We start from the raw sequence: 24,512 nt of genomic DNA, 5'->3' as shown, positions 1-24,512 counted from the left end.
CCAGACAAATGTCTTCCCTCCATACTCATTATTCTCTCTCCATTTCTGGGTCTGGGGGAGATGGATCAAGTGATGGCAGGGCTCTGTGAGCATACAGCTCCCCAAAAAGACCCCTTCTGGAATGGGAGGCAACCATCCCCAGGACACAGAGCTGAGACACCTGGGCAAACCGGGTAAAACCTCCCGAGCATTATTTCTGTAAAAGCCTCCATTTGGCCCATATCACCTCCTCAGATCTCTATTGAAATGCCCTTCTATTAATAAATAACTCTATTCTCCATTACCCCACGTCCACTGCTCACGTTGAAGCAACTGGGAATTTGGGTTTGGTTTTTATAGGCATCAGAAATAGATTTTTATCTTTGTCCAGGGCTCTCCCTCCACCTCCCCAACCTTTGTTCTATTGCACCAAGCACAGCAGTGGCTGGAAGCACCTCTCCCTGGTGTTGGGCAGGGGAGGATGGGTGTCCAAAGAGCCAGGTCCTTCCCTGTGCGCTGGTGACCTGCGATCACGTCTCCATAATGTGGTGTAAAGCACTCGAAAACACAGGGAAGAAATTTTGAATGAGATATATAAGAAATTCTGTATCTGAAGTGGTTGGTTCTCAAGGCTTTTTTGGTTTGTTTTTCTGTGAGAGGAGAGTAGTCCAGCTTGGGAAATACCTATAAGGAAACTTCCTTGAATGCAGCCATGATACTGAGCCACCGCATGAGTGTGGGGAAGGTTTTCTTTTTTTAAACTGCGGGCTGCAAACATTCCCTGGAAAATATTTGAGTTTTGAAGTGCATGGGTTGGTCGTGATTGGGAAGGAAAGTCACAGGGCAGTGTTTCTATCCCCGGGTTGGATGGGAGCGCAGTTTCTGGCAGGGAAATTGGTGCATGTAAATTAGGGTTGTGGTTTCCATGAATACTATCATATATGGATTTGAGGCTGATTTTCCAAGAGTAGTCATGCCAGGAAAACTTGCGCTCTCACATCACCCCAGGCAGCAAACACAAGTGACACAAACATGGTGAGGACGAGTTCCTTTACAACTGCAACTGCTAAAGAAGAAAAAAAAAAAAGGCATGCATAAAATCTGCTTTCCCTGCTGTTCCTCCTCCCCTCCCAAATATGCCGGAGCGAGCTTCGAGGTTTGGCACCCGTCAGCGCGCGGCAGCACGGCTCCGCAGGGATCGGCGCCGCGGCCGGTGCGCACCTGGGCGCAGGTAAGGCTGTGGCAGGGTGGGGGCTGGATTCCTTCCCGGCCCCTCTCAGCAAACAGCTCCTGCCCCGCAGCCCTGCGTGCCTTTGCCCTTATCTCCCCGCGCGAGGCACTGTGATAAGTGTTGTTGGCCGGGAGTTATGCATCCCCTTCGAAGGCGCGCGCATGCAAAATATGCTCCCCTGCTAGAAATGGGAGCCTTCTTGCTACATGTAAGAGCTTGAAGATATTTTTTAAAGGAAAAAAAAAGAAATTAAATCTCTAAGAAAGTAGAAGTGTGTTAACAAATAGTGACGCTAATAGTGCTGGTTCTGTATAGACCTTGTCTACGTTACCACAAGCAACCAACCACAGCTGGTTTCTGAAGAGGTAAATATAATCTTCTTCCCGTTGGGATGGCTAAACCAGGGCACGCAGCAGTGACCTGGCTGGTCCATGCAGTCAGCAGAGGAGGAGTATCTGGAAAAGTGACACACGGGAGCTCCAGCTGTGAAGTGGGGCCTCTGGAGCCCAGCCTCCACCATGGGCATGACTCGGCCCCCTTGGCCCCTCGCTGTCCTTGTCCCAGCAGCAGCCTCCATCCCCGTGGGATGCAGTGCCAGTCTGACCTGAGCTGCACATGGCAGCGAGCAGCCGGGATCAGGCTTTCAGAGCTCAGAAGATGCCACTACCTCCTTCTGGGTGTTCATCAAACCCATTCTGGTTCATGGCTGCTGTCATTTTAAACCCATTTCTTTCCAATGAATGACTCAGCTCCAGAAAGGAAGGCAGTTATTTTATTTTCTGGGCTCGCAAGGAAAATCTGGTGATATATAAAGGGATAGGAGCTCCGTTGCATCTCCCTGACCTCCAGCGCTGGAAGAAGCAGTTCCCCCATCTGTGGCACGTCTCCTGTTTTATTAGGCTTGCACATGGGCTAGCTCGCTGCATCGGCCGTCCCGTTTTCCACCCGTGTTCTTAGCGGCTCAGACCAAACCTCTGCAAAGCGCCCAGCCAGCTGGACACAGAAACCTCTGGACCCAGGCAGTGCTTTCCCATCTCTGCGCCCTGTCCCCCTCTGCCCTCCCAGGGGCCATGGGCCATGGCTTTTTTGGGGAAGCAAACCCCAGCTTCTGTCCCGCATTTCAACTTCCGCGGCCGACATCAAACAGATCGCTGCAGCCTGAGCCCCCACGGGCCTGATGGAGGAGCAAAAAGAGAGGGCTGGAGGCAGCAGATCCTAATCTTTATTAAATAAGAACAAAGCTTATGCCGGCTAATGAGAAAAACAAACCGATGAAAGATCCGGCGAGCTCCTCAGAAGGACACAAAGAAATTCTCTCTGAACAAGAGCATGCTAAAAATATTCCCGAATATTTATTTTGCTGGCGGTGGCTTCACAGGCTCCAAATTTGATGCTTCTGCTTCGGGGATTGGCATGGTCATGGCAGCGATTTTAGAGCAGGGTGTTTCACAACACGCAGCATCCAGAGCCGTGGCAGGGGCAGCCAGGGTGCAATAGCGCCGTGAGATGGCGGCCGGTCCCTGTGTGCCACCGTTCCTGCGAGGACAACGGGGTGTGTTACCGTCATTTTGTGTTCACCGTCCTCTTTGGAGCCCTTGTAAGGGGAAGAGATATTATGGGCAATTTCTCCACTCTTGCTCCCTTTCTAGATACAGGTCCCTGAGGACGGGGTGCTGAGGCGTGTGCTGATGCTGAGCACCCTCTGCGTCCCAGCAGCAGGGACAGCTGGCACAAACTGGGAGCACTGGTGGCCTTATGCAGCTGGAGTCCACGATGTGCCCCAGAACATCCCGTGACTGCAGGGCCTTGGCAGCTCCAGCTCTCCCCACAGCCTGCACAGTGCCTGCAACCAAACCCCAAACCATGTGGAGTTGCCCGGATAGCACGTGTACCGTAACGCCGGGGGGCAGCTGTGGGTGCTGCTCAGAAATCCCCCACACCTCACAACCAGCCCCCAGCCCCATCTGGGCTGAGCCCCACGCTTCGGCCCTGCCCGCCCCTGAACTTGGCTGAAAACATCGCTTCTGAAGGCAAAAGCGACGCAGCGACGAGGCCTGCACTTCCGCCTCTGCCATCGCAGGCCGTGAAACCTCAGCCTCTGCTCTTTTAATGTCCTGTGGCTGAACTTGCTGCCAGCGGGTCAAGGGGAACGTAATTCACTCGGGCTTTGATGCATTTGATACAGTTTGGTTCAAGAAGGGAGGGAGGCGAGGAGGGAAGGACGGGATGAGCAGGGAGATGCTGGAGCCCTCTGCTAGCCCAGGGGGCTCTGCCACAGCCAGGGGGGCTCTGGCTGGAGGGGGAGCTCCGCACCCTGGGATCTGTGTGGGCGTTTGTCTGCAGGCCCTGTCTTATCTCCTCCTGCGATGAGCAGATCGGGGAGGGGAGGGGAGGGCAGCGCGTGTGCTCTGCATCGCCTGAAGAGGCCTCCTAATGCTCAGGCAGGACCAGGGCAGGGGCACAGCTCCCTTCTCCTTGCAGCTCTCATCCCATTTGCATTTCCCTAACACCCTCCTCGTTTCCAAGCTGCGTCCTGAGCCCTCCCTGCAGGCCTTCCCCACAGGAAGGGGGCAGATGAGCCCACCTCCTACCACTGGGGCATTTTTGGTACAAGAAAGCAGAGGGTACCGATGGCCCAGTTGGCACCAGAGCATGGGGATGGGCTAGTCGTGCAAACCCCATAACACTGTAACCCCTCCACCTGCCCCTTTGTGTGAAAGTGACCAGCAGCAGCTGGGGGCCGTGTGCCTTTCCGTGTAGGTTTTCTATAGGTACCAGGGTCGTGTGGTGGGCACTGAGGTAAAGCAGGAGCCAGCAGCTTTTGCAAACAGCCCCTCCTGATGGCAAGGCTTTTGGGCTACATCCTGCACCTCGCTGCGAGCGCTGGGCCACAGGCTGGTGCCTCCCAGCACAGGTTGTTTCCCTCCTTGTGTTTTTTTGTGTTTGTTTGTTGGGTTATTGTTTTATTTATTTATTTTTCAGGGAGGGGAAACAGAGGAAAAGGGCAACATCCCCTGTGAGAACCGAAGTGCTCCAGGTTTTGTCTTGTTGACCGGCTGGTGTTTACCAGGAGGAAGCGAAGCGATGTGGCTGCTGCGGTTTCGGTTCTCACTCCACCTCGCTGCTGAGAAACCGGACCCGTGGTTTGCTTGTGGTATAGGGGCGCGGAAAGGTGGTCCTTGGATCCGACCTGCCCCAGGGGGGCTCTCCCTGCCCTGCAAGGGGGCTGGCAGCGCTGCAGGGGGCTTGGGAAGCAAGGAGGGAAAACCAGGACAGCCCTACAAGCCCCACTCCGGTGCATTAATATTCAGCGCAGAGCAAGGGGTGTAAATTCACTGCTATCTCTTCAGAGTTTGCCGTTTATGCCGTTCATTTCACATAGATGTCACTACTGCCTTATGAGCACTCCTCCGAGCCAGCCGCTTAAATGGACCCAGTGCATTATAGTAATGGAGTAACTGTATAAAAACAATGAAATCCAATCTCTTTAAACTGATTTGATGTCTGCCTGAACCACAACATTTCCTGCTAATGGCTTCCTTCATTTTGTAACCGTGATCTCCACCTGATCAGATTACAGCTGTTTTTAATTACAAAGCTAATAGAGTTTGTAGGCAGTGTCGGGCAGACGGCGCATGCCTGGGGCGGAGGGGAGCTGGCGGGGGCTCGGGGTGGCCGTGCTGACACGTTCAGCCCCTCGAGCCGACTGTCACAACACGGGGAGTGGGGGGCAGCCCGGAGGGACAGCGAGAGGTTTCAGCGTGGAGCCAGCTCTGCACGACGGCAGGCAGCCGGGGCTGAGCTCCTGCTCCAGTCTCAGGGTGCCCAGGAGATTTGTGGTGCGCCAAGGTTGGGGGCAAAGGTTGTTGGAAGGGAGGAGAAGGGCAGAGCTAGCTTTTTGTGATGATGTGGTGTGAAAAGAGCAAGGAAAGAGGAAAAAAAATGTAAAGAAAACAACAAAAAGCAGAATGGGGATGTTGGTGCTCTGCAACTGATGGGGCAGGAAAGAGCATTGCGGATGACTGACAGTGGAAAAAGCCCTCGAGATTGATGTCTTTCTTATGGGATGGTGCAGTCAGCTGCAGGGTCGGCTTCCTCTGCCTCGGCCTGGGCAACGAAGCCCCAGGGAGGATCTGCATGGCTCAGCTTGGTCCCTGTGGCCTTGTTTTGTCCAGTGGTTCGTTTGTGTATTGATCGGTCCTCCTACTTGGGTTAGGGGCATGGATCAGAGTAGCTGTGGGGAGAGCTGCTCCCAAGTGATGCTGGCCAGGGACTTTTGATGCCCAGGAGAAAAAAAAAAAAAAAAAAAGTGATGTGTTAGAGATGGTGGTGGGATGGTGGGAAGCTTGTGCCCCTGCACGCTGCTCGCTTGGCCCCGCCGCTGAGGATGCTCGTCCCCTGCTGTCACAACACCAGAGCCGTGCCAGGTGAGGCACCTCCTTGTAAATGATTTGGAGTCCACATCAAGAGCGCATCAATTATGTACCCTGAGACCTAATTATTTAGCTTGACAGGAGTCTCTCGCCTTAATTTCATTGTCTTTTCAGTCTCCCCTTTCACAACGGAGCTGGGGATGATCTGCTAGGCATGGTGCATCATCATGTGTTTCCTTCCCAGTATTGCCCAAGCTCAGCTGTTTTCCTCTTTCCCTTGATGAACGAGGAAAATGAGCCCCAGACATGATGCTGGGGCAGGTGAGGGTCGGGGCTGTGTGCCTGCTGCCATGCTCTGCCCTCGGCTGTGCTGGGCACCGTGCTCTGCCTCTGGCCTGACATTGTGTGGACCTGGGGAGCTTTGAGGGACGTGTTGTAGTGAGCTGGGGTGAGTATTTGTGGCATACCATCTTTTTTCCACCTAGTCACACCAGCAGCCTGGCTCGGGATGATGCTGAAAGCCCTCACCAGCTGTGCCAGCGCTTCTCCCCTCTCCCCCCTTTTTTCCTTCTCCTTCCACCTCTTCCTTCGTCTGAACTTTTCAACCCTGCGCCCAGTGCAGATTTTTACAGTAACTCAAGCCTTTGAGAACTGTTAATGCCGTGCTATTTTCACAGAGACACTGACGGGCACTGCCAAAATGCCAAGCACCCAGAGCCGGCCGTTCACGGACGTGACCACACCATGGGCAGAGCACGGGCAAGGCTTGCGCTCGGCAGGATTTCCTCTCCTTGCTATCTCCTCGCTGTGTCTTGGTATGTCTTTGAATTTATTTATTTTTCAAGCCTTAAAACTACCTTTTCCTAAAATAAATAAATGAAACTAATACCAGGAGCCTAGGATTTTAAAGCAACCCTACAATAACAAAGCGGGGCGTGCAGATCAGTTGTCACCAGCAACCGTGCAATAACAAAATAACACACGCAACCCCACACAACGGTAAAGTAACCACCGCGTGCTTGGGAGAGAGGAAATATATTTTTCCAGTGCCGAGCTTAACAAGACATTGTCGAGCTTAACAGAACAAGACATTGTTGTGCAGTAAATTTGGGCGTCAGGAGGGGGCTGTAGGAACTGAAACACCTTGAGCAACGTGACTTCGGTGTCGCGCACGAGGCAGGGTCGTCGGCCACGCAGCAAACACTGCTTCATCAGCACGGTTTTAATAGCCTGGCAGAGGAAAAGAAAGCAAGGTTTTGTGATGAAACAGGAAGCTTCCTTGAGTCCTGGAGCCTTTGAAGAATTGTCAAAGGAATGAGAAGGCTGGATGTTTGAAATGGCTTCGGGTTGTGGGGCCGGAGGGGGGCAGGGGGACACGGGAGAGAGGCAGTGAGTCCAGACCTTCCCAAGTCCCACACTCTGCTCTTTGTTCCCCTTTTTTTTAATTATATGAGGCTTTTTCATTGCTTTTTTTTTTTTTGGATGCTCACATGCACTCTCTGAGGTTAGCAGGAGTTTTCTCAGCGCAAGCCCCAGTCCTTGCCGGCAGGACCCGCCTGCGGAGCGGCGGCAGGAGCAGCCCTGCCATCCAGGCTCTGCTCGCGCCTGATGCAAAACCACGTGTTTGAGGAAGTGTTTCTGGAGTCTGAAAAGGTCCGGTTAGTTGGGTTTTTTTTGTAAAGATTTTTTTAAATTTATTTCTGCCCCTTCTATTTTTTGTGCGTGGCACGGCTGCATGGCTGCAGGAGCAGCTGGGCGATGCCTCCTGGTCCTCAGTCAGCTGAGAGTCACCAAAGGCAATCTCCCTGTATGATTTCTGACCCATTTCCTCACCAAGGACAATCCCTGTATGATTTCTGACCCATTTTCTCAGCGTTTGAAATACAAACATGCCAAAAAATTGTGGTTTGGTGGTTTAACTGTTTAACTAGAGGGAATCAGGTTGCCACAAAACTACCGAAGAGAGGCTGGTGAGGGCTGAGCTCAGAGGCATGTTGCATGGCTCTCGAGGGGACCGGCCAGGAGACCTGGACCAGCTTCCACCCACCTGAAGGCTGGAGCTGGGGAGGATGCCCAAATTTATGACAGCGCTGCAGAGATGCCTGCGGACAGCAGGGGATGAGGCTCATTTTCTTGCAAAATCCAGAGCGGGGAGGATCAGCTCCAAGGGAAGGGGGCTCTGCCCTTCCCTAGGCGAAAGCTGCTGGTGATGGGCTGCCTTCCCCCTCGCAGGGTGCCCTTCCCAGTGCCCAGAAATGGCAAGGCGTGAGCACGGGGCGGCCGAGAGGGAGCACCCAGCTGCCTGGCACAGAGGGCGAGCCTGGCTAAGGGAGCCCGCGGGAAGAGCCAAGAGACTGTCATGACACTGAGCTCTCCTCCGTGCTAATTGTACACTTGGGACCAAATTTAGCCTGGTGCAACTCTGCTGAAGTCACCAGGGATTAATTTGGCCTCTGGTGGCTCCATTGTTTTAGCTAAATGAGTCAGAAGAAGCAGCCTATTCTTATCTGCGCACAGTGGGGCGGTGACAGTAATGGCTCGGCAAGGCAGACCCCAAAAGCAGTGTGACTCGGACCTGGGATCAGGGCTACCATGAGCCGAATGGGGTTGCAAGAGGAAATGTTTTGACGTTTGGGTTATAGATGGAGGCAGGCTTGGTGTGGGCGCGCTGGCGGCGCTCACCGCTGCTGCAGGCGGAGGGGAAGGGGGCTGTCAGGTTCCCTGAATATTCGGCGGTGCCGGTTGGAGTTCCTCAATTCTTTGGCTGCCGGAGAGGGAAGCTGTGGCTCTGGAAGGGGCATGTGGTGTCGAAGGGGACTTCACACCGCTTCCCAGCCCAGCAAGAAAGGGAGCCACGGGCTGGAAACAGCCAAAAAGCACCGCCTGCATCCCTTGGCTGCCTGTGCATCCGCTGGGTGCAGGGCTTGCACGGAGCTGGAGATGTCCTGGGCAAGTGTCAGCTGCTGGCCCAAGGTTTGGTGTGTTTCTGAGCTCCCTCAATTTCTGAAAAATTCAAGATGAGTTGGGAAGTTGTGATTTTTTTTCTGCACCAGGTAGGGTGCAAGCTGTTTGCAAGCAGAGAGGGATTTGCTGGATGTGCTGCAGGAGCCGCAGGCCTCGGGCAGCCCACATCCAGCCTTGCAGGGGGCTTTGGAGAGGGAAGGTGGCACAGAGCAGGGCATGGCAGTGGGGCTGCAGACCCCTTCCCGTGCCCAACCTCCCCGTTCTGTGCTGTGCTCCCTCGGCACATAACCACAAAGCCTTTAGTCTCTTTGGCCGTCAACCCAACCATGGCTGAATACGCTTTAAAATGAGCCCAAAATAACGCCAGGTGGAAAGTGGGGTGCTGCAGTGGGTGCATCCTGGGGCTGTGCAGGGAGCGGGGCCGCAGCGCTATGCAGGAGGCTCTGACCCTGCCCAGGTAACTACATAATGAGCCTCTTGGAATTGCTCCCGTCCCTGCCAAAGGGGTGGGCTCGGGGGATGCTTTTGTTTGCAGTAATGAACCTGTAATTATGCTGCATTTCTTGGTTTTAGCCGCATTTTTTGCGTGTGTGCTGTTCTCTTTGTATTGACAGATTTATGGCCGGGATACCCCGCTGCACCCTGGCCGCGCGGCACTCGGTGGAGACCGGCTGACTGTTGTCTCAGCGAGGTGCAGGGTGGGGGCACGGGGCCCTTGTGCTGCCTCAGTCCTCGAAGGGTTAAATAAATACGTTAGAATTAATAAAAACGGCAGAGCCGCCGCCTCTCCAAAAGCCACTGCTTTCAGCAAGGTTAGGAGAAAAAAAAATTTTTTTGAGCTCCAGGTGAATTAAGGAAGGAAGGGAGAAAAAAAATTTAGGGAACGATTAAAGTGCATAAATAAATAAATAACATACACCAGATTTCAGCTCCGAGGCGCTCAATAAAATTACACTTTGAAATGCAAGGATTAAGCAGAGTAGGTGACAAGGTAACTTTGTTAACAGGCTAATCTCTCGCTTTAACAGAGACAGGGGATTTACATGTGACTGCACAAAACTGCTTTATGGTCTCTTTTTCCAGCTGGAGATGGTAGGAAGGGGGCAGGATGAGATGGGACAGGGCTGGATGCCATTTGTAAAATGGGTTTAAACTGCCTTTCTTTTTTTTTTTTCTCTTTAAAGCAAGACTGCAAGGAAATGTGTCACCAATAATCAGCTGTCTCCAACCAGTTCAGGTAGGCAGTGCTGAAGATGTCATGGGATGATGAATAACTGGCTAAAAGCATTGGTGGTGCCATTTTGTCCTGGATGGTTTTATCTGCCTTCTTTTAAAAAAAACAACCAGCAGCATGGTCTATTCAGTGCATTATATCAGGACTTCTTTTGCCTAGAGCCTCCCCTCTAAATTTCAGCATTTCTTCACCCAGGGATGTATGAAATCAAAATGCAGGTGACTTTTTTTCACATTGTCCCTCTGTTCTTTGTGTGCAAAGGGGGGAAGAAAAAAAAAAAGAAAGAAAGAAGTGCTTCAGTTCTTTAAATTTCTGCCTGTCTGCCCATTACTTTAGTGATGGGAGGGTGATCCTGAAATGAGACCTGATTCTATCAGTGTGGGTTTTTTCATCCAAACCCTACAGTGCCCACCCCAGTGTGCCAGGGTCCAGCCACCCCCTGCTAGCCCCCTGCACCAGGCATTGAGCCCCTTGCTTTGCCTTTTTGCTCTTTGAGCATCAGCATGGCTTTCCAGTGCTGGCTGTTAAACCACCCATGGTGAAGCAGGGGGAGATGCGGGGAGCCGTCAGAAGTTCAGACCTTCTCCAGGCTTCTTTGTCTCTGGAAAAAAATGACAATGAGAAAGCCATCTCCTCCATAATCTTCATTTGAAATCCAACAGAAAGCAGCAGGACGAGCATGTTCTCTGGTTTTAAATAGCTCTGGTGAAAGTATTTATCATGCTGTTTTCATTGCAGCATTGCTGGGGCGTTTGTGCTGGCTGCGGGTGGAAGGACTGATCTTGGAAGGAAACTCCATGTGAAATCCCCAGCCTGCTCTGCAGATGCACGTGCTGGGCCATTTCTGGACGAGCTTTCAGCTGCCACAGGTGGGTGAAGGTGGTCTCAGCCAGGAGGGCATGGGGGGCTGAGGTTTCAGTGCGGGGGCTGTGCTCCCCCCAGGTAGGGAGTAATGCCTCTCCACCTGCCTGGATGCCTGTGCAGCAGGGGAAAGGTGTTTTCACCCACCGGGGCTGTGCACCTCAGCCGAGTGTGACTTTTTAAACATTTTCCAAACCATCAGCCCAAAGAGTCTTCTAACACTGCAAAAAAAATGATGTGGTCGAGCATTTCCCCTCAGCCTCCCAACCTCAGGGTTATGGCTGTTCCCATGCTTCGAGCCACCTTTGCAGGAAGGCGTGTGTAAAGGCTCGGCACCGTGTGTCCCCAGAAAAGCCTGCAGGACAGCTTGTGGATGACAAAAAAAAAAGTGTCCCCTTGCTGCTGCCACGGGTCCACGTGGCTGCCGTGTGCCAGGGCTCCTCGGAGGTGCCCTCTGTAAATATGGGTGGGCTGCTGGCTCTGAGCACCCTGAGCACTTTCCCAGCCACAAATGAAACAGAAAGCATGAACCACCCGCTTTAAACATCACGCACAATCCCAGCTCTGAAGTTTCTCCATCGTTTGGGCATTAAGACCTATTCAAACCAAGCAGCAGACACTTATTCTGTGCAGGAATCTGACCAATTGTTTCTCTTCCCTCTCTTGTCCTTATACCTTAAATCATTTTGACCTTTAATTGGCCCTAATTTGCCCACAGACGGCCCTGGGACCCTTCAACACATTTGCTTGTAATTGGGTCCCTTTGTTATTTTTCCAGAGAGCCGCTGCTGGTTGTTTCTTTTTGAAAACACTGCGGCGTGTCATTGAGAGCGGGGCGCTTTTAAATGAGCCCTGCTGGGGGCCAGGAGAGCCCTGTGAAAAGCCCAGCAGAGAGAGACAGGGCTATCTAAACGCAATTATCATATCACTGCGAAAACGTGAGACCAGCCCCAGCTTAAGCAAACACCGCCCGCCCCTCAGCTGCCATCCCACCGGGTCGGGATGTGGCTTGGCGGTGCCTTGGCTTTGGTGGTCCTTTGGCTTTGGCCACTCTGCTTAAATCCACCTCGTTTTGGGGCGTTGGTTTGCAAGCATGTCACTCTGGTGCAGCTCCAGGGAGGAATAGGAAAGTGTGGGAGAAAAGCTGTAAAAAGAAAGCAGCTCTGCTGGTGAGCAAACGAACCAGCACGTCCCGACTCGGGCCCTGCGCGCTATTAATCCGGCTGTGGCCACAGCTTGCCCCTAGCCCCGCTCATAATGTCATCAAGATCTTAACTGTCCAAAGTGAAGTTATAACAGTGAGGGATAATACCGCAGCCAGATAGCATCTGCACTGCCTCCTGCGCTAATGGACGGTTGTTCTGTAACCGAGCCTCCCAGCTCCACCAGCCCTGCAGCACGGAGACCTCGCTTTAATATTCGCTCCATGCAGACCTTAAAATCGAGTTAAGTTACAGTGCTGTCAAACCTCTGACCATGGGCTGTTGTGCTGACGGTCCTCATGTCACCAGCTGAGATCGAAGCTGGTGCCCAAGCAGCCAGGAGCTGCCGTGTGAAATCATTTTTAGTACCAGATCCCAAATAAGTTTGCCTTCCATGGCTTAAAGCATCCATGCGGGCAGCACTCACGGACTCGGTTAGCGAATTATATCTTGCATTGTACAGAAAATTGAGTGAACGTGGCTAGTAAAAGCTAAGGCGGTGTTTCTGCCCTGCAGAGGGGAGATTTGTACCAGCTCAGCCTGTGTGCAGCTCCAGCAAGAAAAAGATGCTGGTCTCTGTGAGGGTGTTCGGACACACGATCCTTCCCCTCCAGCTCTGAGTGCCCAGGATTCTTGCATATGTAAATGTTTGTAGAGTCAGGGCTTTGTTTGTATTGCCTGTTTACTAATCTAAGTTTATATTTAAGCTTCTGATATTCGGTTCATTTTTTTTTTTAATGGTTCATTTTTTTTAAACCGTCCATAGTTTTAAGGAAAGGTTTTTCATTTTGTTTTTAGGCAGACATCCGAAACGTTCCTTGTGAGTTCAGGTTTGGCTTGGGGTCTCCAGTTTTGAGCAGTGATGGAGAATGAGAACTGTGCTGTACACAGACTTAACCTATCCGTGTTCCTGACACTCCTTTGTCCGAAGTGCTGCCAGGACACGCTGCTTCTGTCTCAGCATCCCTCGTGCCAGACTGTTTTATAGGTCTGTGCTCAGTGCTGACTCTGCAAGCTGAGCCTCTGCCCTGCCTTCAAACAGGGCAAGCACAACAGGGCACACCTGCATCTTCCAGCAATTCTTCCAAGCCCAAACCTTCCTGGAGGCTTGGACAGAACCAAAGCGTCATGTTGGGATAGTAGTCTCTAGGAAGGGGATGTCCATGCCGTGGAAGCCCTCTGACAGCACTGCGTTGGTGTGATCCGGGTTACCCCTCACTGGTAGGGCAAGGCGGCATGGGATTTTGTTCCTCCGTGCTCTGACTGCTGTGTGTGGAGGAGCAGAAGCCATTGGGTCTCAGGGCTGTCAGTCCAGCACTAAAAAACTCTTTCAACAATGCCCTTTTTTATATTAAAAAAAAAAAAACATATTTTTCCAGAATACTCAGTGATGAATTTGGGGAAGCTGGTAGGAGGCCAAGGAGCTCCAGCAGAGTGGAAGCTGGGTAACATTCCCGGGAGTGACCAGGGACGCTTTCAAAGCCATCCACCCATCCCTCCCAGCTGCCAGAGCAGAGCGAGAGCCTTGGCGGGCAGGGGAGCCGCTGCCTCCTTTCCTTGCAACCAGATAAAGAGGACAGACTCTCCTTTTTCAGCCCATTCTGCTCACACAATGGGAGAAGGGGATCAGCGCCAAAATTACAAGTGTGAGCCCTTAATGCATCAGGTCGAACAATGGGCTTCGGAGGCGTCTGCCCTGTCGGAGGAGCAGTACAGCTAGTTCTGACTACCCAGGCCATGGAAAAAAACCTCATTGTCCTGGCGAAACGCTCCCCAGAATGAAAACACCCTCCCCCTCTTTCTTCAGCTTCCTAATGGGAAGCAAAATAACAAACTGGGCCCACAATTAAACAAACATGCCACTAATCGAGCAGAGCTCAAGTGTAACAGATGTTGTTGCAGTTGGACCAGGCTGGGGGCCGGCAGCAAGCCGTGCTGGCTGCAGTTCTCAGGATGTGGTGGCTGCAAGGGTTTCGTTGCCGTGCCACAGCCTTCTCCATCCATTGATCTTTCCTCCTTTTCCTCCAGTGCACCTTTTCCTTGCTCTCCTCCTCCTCTTAGCACATCCCTTCTGCTCATCCTGCCTGGCCGCCCCGCTTACTGCTTCATGTCTTGTTCATTGCAGATGGCGGTTTGCATTTTTTTTTAACACTCAAAAACACAAATAGGATTTTGGAAAATCTCAAGAGGTAGGGCAAAGGCACTTCAATGGACTTGTTAGGCGAGTATGAGTATGGGCGAAGGTAATTATTTTTCTCCAATTATTTTTTCTTGTACCGCAGGCCAGCTCTGTCCCCTCACTGGCATGCTGTCCCCACGAGGATGCTCACTGCCACCTCCCAGGTCCCCGCACTCCTCCAAGCTCAACAGTTGACTCAGGTTTTGCTGCGGGACTGGAGATAGGCACAGGTGGGATCCCCCCTGGAGCATTGCTGCCAGGCTCAGGAGGGAGCAGGAATGCACCCGTGCCTGCAGACCTGGCTTTTTGCCCCTCAGTTTTCCAGTTAAAAACCTATTCCACCCAATTTGCCAGTGCTGGTTTTGCTGGGCTAAGGAGTTCTCCTCCCCAAAATCACGGACATCTCTACGAGAGATTTAGTGTTGCAGAGATGAGAGAGATGGCTGAAGAAGGGCAAGTATGAAAGGGAAGCTGTGTCCTTGTTTCTGTATTTGGCTGAATCCATCTTCTCTGTGGCTTCATAGCGCCATGATGGGATCTCTGAGGATTAAGGTCCTGAAGTCCCCACCTGGCATCAACTGATGCTTCCTCTGCTTTGCTGGGAACTCTTCCCTCCAACTCCATAGCAAAGGGACCAAAATAATTTGTCACCTCCTGGAGCCAGAGGCTGGTTTGTCTTGCTTGCTGCCCTGCAGAGCTGTGACAGCAGGGCCATACGCTGCTGGAGGTAGGAACCAGAGGGGCTCGGTACAGAGGGAGCCCTGCGGGGTTGGGTGCAGTCTGAGGGTCCGGTCTTTGGGCCACTCGCTGGACCAAAAACATTAGGTCCAGAGATCCTGACCACACCAACCTCCTTCTCTCATCTGGGAGCCCTGGTCACCACCACCTGGCTTGTTTGGAAGAGGCACACCGGGCTGTGATGTGGGTCACCTACATAAGTGCATGTTTATGGCTTATCTTTTGTTCTGCTTGCTCCTTCCAGCACAAGGACCTGTGCAGCAGGGTTTCGCCTTGCCTTTTACTGTTGTAGCACAGCGACTTCTGCAACTATTATTAGAAGCTTGGAGACATAAGAAAAGTTACTTCTCTTTCTCCTTCAAGCAGGGGAGCTGGAAGAAGTGGGGAGAGCCCTGAAATCTTCCCTGAGCTGTCTCAGAAGGACTGGACTAGCCTGAAGGCCACCAGAGCCACAGCCCAGCAGCACAGTTTGGGACACAGGCATCCCACATCCAGCAGTGCTGGGGAGTAGATCCAGGTAAGCAGCTCAGTGGGAAGCCTCACTTGGCTCAGGTTTACCCGTTTTGCTAGGTGAAAAAACCAAGGTGAGTGTCCTGGTGGTTCAGCCCATGGAGGCACGGAAGGAAAATCACAGCAAAGCCAGCCAGCCACATATTGGTTTACTTTTCACTTAAGATTTGCTTCTTTTATACTGCTTAGTGAGGCAAAGCACCTCAGATGAAAAATTTTGTCGGGGTATTGGTTTGGACTTCCTTTTTCACAGTCGATACAAGCAATGTATGCACGTATGTGAGTGCACATTTGATAAGTACAGGAGCAGTTTTACAGGGTTGGCTCCATTAGAACAGTTGATGACATGAGCTAAAATGACCAGGAATTAACATCCAGAAGTGGATGTAAAATTATCAGACTTCAAGAAACTCAGGAGAAATCCTGTCCTATGAAACACTGGTGCATTGTTCAAAAAAGGCACCTCTTTTCTCACCACCCTTCATTCTTCACCCCACCCCCTTCTTTCTCTCATTTGAAACTCAAATTTACCTCTGTTCAATTCCTGCTCTGTTGCCCACAGCATCTTTTATTTTCAGAGCAGCTGGGCAATGCAGGTTTTGAGACTAAGACCTAGAAAGACACACCTTGTTATAATAAAGTATCCGGGCTGTGGCTCACTTGATCCTGCTCAGAGCCTGCCCAGGATGCTCAGCGGCAAAAAAAATAAAATAAAATTTTAAAAAGTATTTTTGGTTGGGTTAGCTTTATGCCAGCTCAACACATTGAGGCAATTCTCTGCACAGTCAGGTGAGAAACAGAGCGGAAAGAGGGACCGCGGAGGAAAGTTTGTTAATGTTGGTATATATGCATATATATATATATATATATATATATATATATATATATAAGTTGTATATTTTTCCTGGTTTGTGCTCAAGGCGTTGACCTGAACATGCTGTTTAACAACAGTTCTCCACTTAGTCCTGTCCCAGCAAAAACGCATGGGGTTCTGTATTTTAAAGCCTATTTAATTCAGATCTTCTCTAAGCAGGACTATTTTGATGGAACTGGGGAAGTGATGACACAAATAGTTATGCTGGCAGACGAGTAGAGGTGACAACCTCTGGATGGGAGCCGTGATCAGCAGATGTGGACGAGCCCCTCGCACCTCTTCACGGAGCGTGGCTACAGCCGAAACAGGAGGCACAGCCTAGGGCTTCAGTCACCATCTCACTAGGTCAAAGGAAGGGGCGGGGGAATCAGGACGGAGTAAATTAAAGTATTCTGACTGTCTGCTTATAAAACCAATGAGAGATTTTTTTTTTTCTGAGATTTGAAGATTTGGCTAATCTTCCACCATTCTGTTATTTCTATTGTCGATCTAGTGCCTGGTTTAATTCCCATCCCAGACAAAAGCAGAAATACCAGGATACCACAAGTAGCTGCTGGTCTGCCTAGCTTTTCAGGCCAGGTAGAAGCAGAAGTAGAGGGGATTTCTCACGAATTTTCCAGTCCATTTCTAAAAGTGTGTCCATACAGTTGTTTGAGCGTCTCAGCCTCAGATGCTGTAAGGCACGAGCAATAGCAGTGTTTCTGGCTGTGATTTGGCTGCAACATCTCAGATGCCTCAGATGCCACGAGATCTTGAGGGACAGAGCCTCCGTGCATTGCTCTGGGTCTGACGGAGCATTTACTGGAAAGAGAAGGTAAAGCAAAGGGGGAACACCCTGTGTAACAGAGAGCAAGGCAGGAGTGAGCGAAGCCAAACGATGCTGCAGGACAGCGATTCCCAGCCATTGTAACAGCCCTCAGGAGAGCTGCTACAAACTCCAATAGTTTGTAACAGCCCTGAGGGACGAGGGCCAGAGTGAGGGAGATATCAGCCAGCTTTGTCCCCCTCACAGGGCTGAAGCTCAGCATGACTTGGAAAGCAGAGGATTTATATTTTCTCTCTGGGAAACGGGGATCTAAGGATGCCAGCTGATTAGGGCTCCTCTGATGGGAAGTGCAAAATAGAAGGATCGCATAACCCTGCTATCTACTCGCCCCTAATCCACTGATTTCTTCTGCTCCTTCTTCTTCTGTCCCTCCTGGATGGAGCCCTCACTTTTACAGGGCACTGGCGATGCGGCAGCATGTTCATGCAGGGCTGGAGCAGCAGAAGGGGCTCTCACTGCTGCCAGACCAGCCCCGAAGGAGCCTGTAGCCCCCAGGCTGCTGATGAGGGGCTGCCTGCGGCCCACCTTGGCCCCACAAGCACCGGGGACGTCTCTTTGATGCAAAGCCCCTTTGGCCCCGTGCTGCCGGGGGAGGCAGCCTCCCTGCTCTTTGCATTTCAATCGCCTGCATCTAAATCCAATCGTCGGGAATCTTATCGTGACTTATCGTAAAGAAGCCCTCTCTGCTGCGTAATTACAGGGGCCAAACGGTGCGGGTCCTTAAACGCTTTGTGAGTCAGCTGATGGGGACGTGGCCTCGGGTACCAAACCCCCCAGCAACGAAGGCCATCATCATTAGCTAACCTCCTTCAGGGGCCGTATGTGGCAAGCGCTGGAATTCGCCACTTTTCTTCATCAGCTTTTGACAACTACTTGCTTGATATAATTACTTTCGGTGTTATTTAAGGCTCTGACTAATCGCACGGCAATGGCCAGGTTTATAATGCAACAGTGTGTAGCCTGGAGCAAATTCTGACATAATTACACTGTATAAATTCCCCCATTAGAAACGACACTGCATTGGCATTGTGTACAAAGCAGCCATGGTCCAGTCAACTGGCTCTGTGAAAATCTGTCTGACAATTGTTTACCCTGTTGGTGTCTTATTGACACTTTGCACAATGATGAAACTGTTACATGGCAAGGGATGGGAGCCAGAGGCCGGGCCCAGGCTCTCGTTTCCTCTCTCTCACTTCAAGTGTGGTCGTTTTCTTGCCTGGTTTTCTCTGGATGAAGCTTTGCTCGCTTCTGATGGCTCTGAAACAGAAAGAAAAACCAGTGGTTGCGGCACAAATCCCAACAACCCATAGAAATCCTGCTTGGGGTAGCACTGCCTGCCCTAAGGAGCGACTGCTCCCCAGGCCCTGTCCCTGCAGGGAACATGCTACCCCCGCAGGATTTCAGTCTCCCTCTGGCCCCGGACACCTGAGAGCATTTGAAGTGTTGGGAATGGGATCTAGGGCCTTTCCCGATCTTTAATTTGAAGTTGGCTCTGGAAATCTCCAACACAGGCAGGCTTAGGGAAGCCAAAAATAAAGTTTTATGGCTTATAGCTGAAGAATTGGAAGAAGGTGAACACCTGTGTCCCTATTCATGGAGGATTGTTTATCACACTATGTAGACTATAGCAGTTGATTTATGAAATCCCAAAGGTTTGAGCTTCCTTATTTCCCTATGGAACAGACTATACTTTAATGGAGCTATTGTCATGTCCATTTGGAAACCATTGGGGGTTTTGTGCAGAATAAGTAACGTTGGAAGCACTCGTCCATTTTCACTAAGAGCCAAACCCATTAACCACCCCTCAAAACCTGGAGCAATAACCCATGTCTTTTTTGTTTGTTTTCAGTGTCACCAGGAAAGCCGTGACCTCAACAAGCCACGCAGGCTCCTTCCTGTGCAGTAAGTAATGCCCCTAAGAAAGAGAAGTTTTCCAAGGGTCCTAAGAGGTTGGAGCAACGTCCTGAGCTGCTGCCGCATGTATGGGAACAGCAGTGAGGTCCCTGCGTGTGCTCCCAAACCCCAGTGTCCCCACACTGAGCGGGTCCCTATGGGAACACAGTGTTTTTCCCAGTCCCACCAGCAGCACAGTGGGACCCAAGCAGCTCTCCCTCCCAGGGCTGCACGTCCTTGCCGGGGCGAGGAGCAGCACAGAAGAAGTGAGTGCTGCCATGGCACACCAAGCTGTGGCTGAAGGAGTATTCGGATACCCTGGGCTGCCAATTCAGAACTTTCCTAAAACCAGCAGTAAAATTCGCCTCCGATTCCTTTTTAGGAAAAGAAGGCTGTAGTATAAAGTCCCATTTTCTAGGCATTAAAAGTTTACAGTCTGCACCATTAAAAGCAGCATTCTGTGTCAAACTTTAATGTTTGGTCTTCAGGAACAGCTAGGAGGAAAAGAGAAGGTTCCCTGTTTGTTCTACAAAACAGGAAAGTGCTTGCTTTCTATACTGTAAATATGCATTAGGGAAGCTCTTATAGGCTCGTGCTGGGGATTTGATGTTTTTAACTGACTACATTCCTTACATTTTTGTATAACTGCCAAGAAAGCTAAATAAAATGGCTTTTTTAGTGTTTTCTCTAAGAATAGCCCTGCTTCTTTGTAAATATAGCAAAGGAATTGTTGATAATAATTCTTTGGGAGAATAACTGGTGTTATTGATGTTACAAGTAGAAAGATTGCTGTTTCTCTGTCTCAGAAACGCAGCTAACCAAGTGGGCTGGGACTTCAGAAAGCCCGAGCATTCCTTAGCCAGTTACTGAGATTAGACTGGTTTCATTCCTGTGCCAGAAGGTGTAGAAATCAGAAAGGGAAGACTGGCACTGAAACTAAAAAAAAAAAAAAAAAAGATTTGCATTTTCTTTCATAATGCAAAACTGAACTTTTCTCCTGCTTGTTTGCATTTCTCAGTTTGCAGATAGTTCTGTCTTCTGCCAACTTGCCCAGAAAAGCTGAGGGTTAATCAGCTCAGCATGACTCAAATATGCACAATTAATACCTGGGCACCCCAAAACTTCTGTAGTATTAGGTCAGATCCCACCCTCCTGAGATACCAGGAGGCAAAGGCTGTCATTCTCACCTAGAGGTTGACAGAGTGAGCCAAATTTAGACCACTGACCCCTAGATGTTGCTGGGTTTGAAGCCCTTCATGTGCCAAGCCCTTAGATGGTTTTTGTAAAGCCATATGATGACTAGCGGTAAAATCAGTATTGTAGCATGAGAACTTGAACCAGTTTATGCCATGCTTAATGCTGCCGTCCAGGATTGCCAGAAGGTGGAAGGCACATAACCCACTTTTATGTCATGTCTAGGAAACAAAAAGGCTAAAATTAATATTTTTAGGGTTGATTGAAAGCATCCGTCTTTCTTACAGCCGAGGGAACCTCTCACAAAGGTTCCCTGTCACCAACCAGACCTGCACTTCAGACAAGCATGCAGAGATTTGGTGCTTGTTCAAGCAGGCCTCATCAGGGCTGGTAGCCCTTGTTAGGATTATTTTTCAAAACAGAGACGCAACGGGGCCAGGCTGCAGTGTATGCTGCCCAGCTCCTGCCTTCTGTTTGCTCCAGCTCTTCCTCCTCCTTGTTTCCCCAGCCACTCCCTGTCTCTGCTGGAAAAGGCAGTAAATGGTTGCTCCTGGTTCACCTTTACAGTGTCACTCAGCGTTTATAGATCTCCATTATATTCTCTCAGTTGTTTTCTTCCCGTCCTGAAGTGTCACAGTCTCTAATTGTGTTCCTCATAGAGATATAGTAGGTAGAAATAGGATCATATTGGGAAAAGATCAGTCGTGTCATGCTTTTTTCTTTCTCTGTTGTCAGTTTGGTTGCATGGTCTCCTTGTCAGTAAGAGTTCCTCTGTGCCAGATGGTGTTTGTGGCCATTCGTCTTGGCGTCTTTTGAGCCAAAGAAATTGTTCTGTGTTTCACCTTCAAGCCTGTGCTTGTGCCACAGCTTTGACAAGGTTTTCTGCTCAAAGTTCTGGTTATCTAGAATGTAAAACTCATGGAGGCTGAAAGGGAAATGCACATCATCATCTGTGTGAGCGACTTGGGAATGTGACGTTGAAGAAGGGTGGAAGGCAGATTTCCTACCCGGGAAGAGTTTTCAAGATCTGAAAAAATCAAAACAGCCTCCAGTGTTCCCCTTATCTATCAATTAAAATAAAATCGTTTTTTTTTATTGAGATTGAGAGATGCCACACTGACTGACTGCAGTATTAGTGAGGTTATCTGTGGTTTAGGAAATCCAGATTCAGATGCTTCACCTCTCATCTCCAGTGCGCTTCTGGGCTGTTGGCTGCTCTGCTTGTACTCCTAGATCTCTTGTTGTCACTGTTAGCTCTGAATTCAGGTTGAATCTTACGCAGGTCAGACGTTCAGGTCCAAATACCAGCCAACTTAACAGAGAGCAGCCAGGCTGACAGAACTTCAACCCGGAATGAGGACCAAATGATGAAAATTGCATGTCCTGTGAAGTTTCTGTCATTCAGAGCTAAATCCACATGCTAAACTTGAGTTGTCTATTCCTTTCACTGCTTGTTGGAAAAGTCGGAGTACTCTGATAAAGAGTGTGTGGAGTACAGTGAGAGAAGAACAGGTTAAATGTTGCAGGTGTGCTCAAATCAGGGCGGGGGGAGAACCCAAGAGCAGAAGTATCAGGGATTTAAACTCTATGACTTGTGCAAAGCTGGAGAACACAGCCCTGATGGGATGCAATGTGTGTTTGCCCATAAGAGGCCCAGCCCTCCTCCAAGTTACGCAGGCCCCAAGAGATCTTGTTCTTCGTATGGGATGACCATGTGCCTAAGACGTGATGTCTTAGGGGATGTGAGTGAGGGCTGCTCCTGGGGTGGGTGCTGGGAGCACAGTGTGAGAGCGTGTGATGCCGTGCAGAAACACAGCTTAAGGTCAGACTCAGCTCTAAAGCTTCCCCAGAATCCCAAATCCTCTTTTTATATGAGTTTCACTCAAACACAAACAATTAAAGAATTTCATATTCTCCTACTATGGTGGAAAAGCCTGGATGCTTCTCTAAACTTTATTAAATAGCTCCAGAGAGTGCCCTAGATGAGGGTCCTGCTTGGCTTCAGACAGCCTGTATCTTTGTCTTTGGTGCAAATAGATCGGTTGCCGATGCCAGTTGGCAGCGGGGAAAAGAAATAACACAGCCTGTTGAAAAGAGGAGGGAAAAAAAAAAAAAAAAAAAGGCAGCTCTAAGCCTCGTCTCTGCTTGTATGACCGGAAACATTTGACAAGGACCCCGGTCAATGGCAGCTTTTCAGAGACCTCTGCGTGGGCTATTGCACATCCCTGCTATCTGCCTCCACTTACGTTTCCTCTCCGAAGGACGACCCCCGTTCCAGCTTTCGAGCTTAATCGCCATACGTTCTGATGCCTGCCTGGAGCACAGGGGATGCATTTTGTAGTTTTAATTTTGGAATTCACCCCGTTAGTGGCAGCGGTCTGGTGGGACGGGGGGGAACCTTCCCCTGGGCCGGATCTCTCTGGAGGCCAGCTGCTCTCTCATCGCCAGGGGTTTGTCAGAGCGTGCAGTATGCTAACATCCTGCCAGCTCACCTTTCGTAAGCTGACTCGAAAGCATTATTCCCACCAGTGCAAACAAGGCGTCTGCCACATGTCTGCTGGTTTCTCCCTGGTGCGCTGAGGCAAAGCAGCCCTTCCTTGTCAGTCATTGACCAAAGCTGTTGACTCTGGAACGGCTGACCGGCTGACTGTGCTGGTTGTAAGGGATGCCAAAACCTCCTGAAAGCTGGGGAGGCAAAGGTGTTTTCTTTTTAAATGAACTAAGCTGTAGAAGGAATTTCCCTGAGAGCTTGTTTGATATCTGGAATAGAAATGGCTTTCCTTCTCCATCTCCACCTACTCAACGCTCCGTCGCACCCAGAGAGCCTTCAGACACATCTCTCCAGACTGCCCTGAATCGGAGCTCCTCTGTGTTTTGTTAACAGCTGACAAATACTCCAGGTGAGCCTGTCTCTAATGTGCTTGCTGGGTTATTGTAATGGCCTTAGTTTAGCCTAGGCAGTATATAGTAGTCGTAGAGCTCATTTTTTGTTGTATCAGGCATTTCCAACAGGGCTGAGCTGGAGGAGGAGGTTTGGTCCAGTTTGGTTAAAATCACAGCCAGTTTGAGTTGTCCGTTAACACTCAGGTGTGGTACACCTCGTGTTACAAACGTGTTCTGTGCTTCCACAAGGAGCCACCCTGCTCAGTTCATCAGGGAGCTCCCCCCTTCCCCTTCTGACCCTGCAGTGCGAGAGGCATTGTGCAGACGGACACACAGCAGAACAACCCCACAGTACAAGTGGTTTTTAAAAACAAGCCTTGTTGAGAGGAGTGGTAAAGCAGCCCTACCTAAAGACACAGACAACACCTGGTGGCACCAATAACGCGCTGGAGCTGTGAGCCTAATGCCCTTTGGCTCCCACAGGAAACAGGACCTCTACCAGCATCCGTAAATAAATATCCCCCTGCGCCTTTATACACTTAAATACCTTTCCAAACCTGGCTCCTTGCCTGTTTCCCGTTCTCTGCTGTGGCTCCTTTACTTCTGCACAGCAGCGGGAGCAAGGAGCTGGGCTGTACAGAGGTTGTGTTGTGCTAAGTGCTGTGCAGGCACCGAACAAAAGCCCTCCGACCACTTCCCAGCATCTAGCTGCTGTTGTTTTAAAAGCAACCCTCCCTGGCTCTTTTCTTTTGTCTTTTATTCATTGTTTCCTTGCTTCCTTTATACACCTGGTGCCTTCCAGCTAGAATACCATTGCTGTGCTCCTGTGTGAGCCAGGCCACGTTGGTCACATGGGAAGGAAAATTTACCTGTGCCCAGCCTATCTGCAAGTGGTAAGCGTGGCGGGGCTCAAGCTGTGATGCTTGAAGCAAGGGTACTAGGGGTAATGCAGCACCACAAACTTAGCGTGTCAGGGTTCCCACTGGGACTGGGGAACGTCAGCACCGCTGGGAGATAGAAAATGCAAGAGTTTAGACCATGGAGAACTGAGCAGATGCAAACATGTGACACGACCAAAAAGCTGTGCTCCGAGAGAGGCAAATTACCCCAGCTGTGCCTGTCGCGGGTGGGTCGTGCTTCTCCCCTGCCTAGGCTGTTTGTTTGACAGCAGCTACCACAATGGGATTGTGTTCAGGTTTGTGTCAAGGAGCTTCATTTCTTGCATCTTGAAGCTTATCTAGGTAAAAATGATTGTATTAACAATCAGCTGACCTTGGGTTCAAGCTCTGAGTAGCAATTTCAATCCACCCTTGAGTTACATAAATCCAAGCTACTATATTTTAAAGAAAAAGGTCTTGAGCTGGTGTTTCTTGTGAAATCCCAAGAGGAGAAGTGTGTTTTCTAGGTGCTCTGGTGCATTTCAGGTTCATTTTGGGGCTCGGCATTTCATGGCAGCTGGTTCTCTGATTACTTTATATTAAGGACCAACTTCCAGTAACATCAGTGGGAGCAGGATTTTAGCTCTAAAGCTATTATTAACTAATACAGCACAACAATGCCTGGCTTTCGTT

At 50.3% G+C, this 24,512-nt stretch overlaps 1 protein-coding gene across 1 annotated transcript in view; it reads left to right on the top strand.

Moving 5' to 3' along the window:
- The window catches only part of LOC310880091 (uncharacterized protein), a 155,981-nt gene that overhangs the window by 114,829 nt on the left and 16,640 nt on the right, over positions 1 to 24,512 (top strand). The window contains exons 27-31 of the mRNA XM_083795398.1: positions 4,193 to 6,398; positions 9,732 to 9,784; positions 10,520 to 10,650; positions 15,128 to 15,278; positions 18,821 to 22,958. The gene's annotated coding sequence lies outside the window, so the exon portion shown is untranslated. The remainder of the gene's footprint in view (positions 1 to 4,192; positions 6,399 to 9,731; positions 9,785 to 10,519; positions 10,651 to 15,127; positions 15,279 to 18,820; positions 22,959 to 24,512) is intronic.

Source organism: Anser anser (assembly GCF_964211835.1).
Source record: "Anser anser genome assembly, chromosome: 12".
NCBI lineage: Eukaryota > Metazoa > Chordata > Aves > Anseriformes > Anatidae > Anser > Anser anser.
Note: the sequence above shows the minus strand (reverse complement) of the source record. Positions and strands in the feature narration are given on the sequence as shown.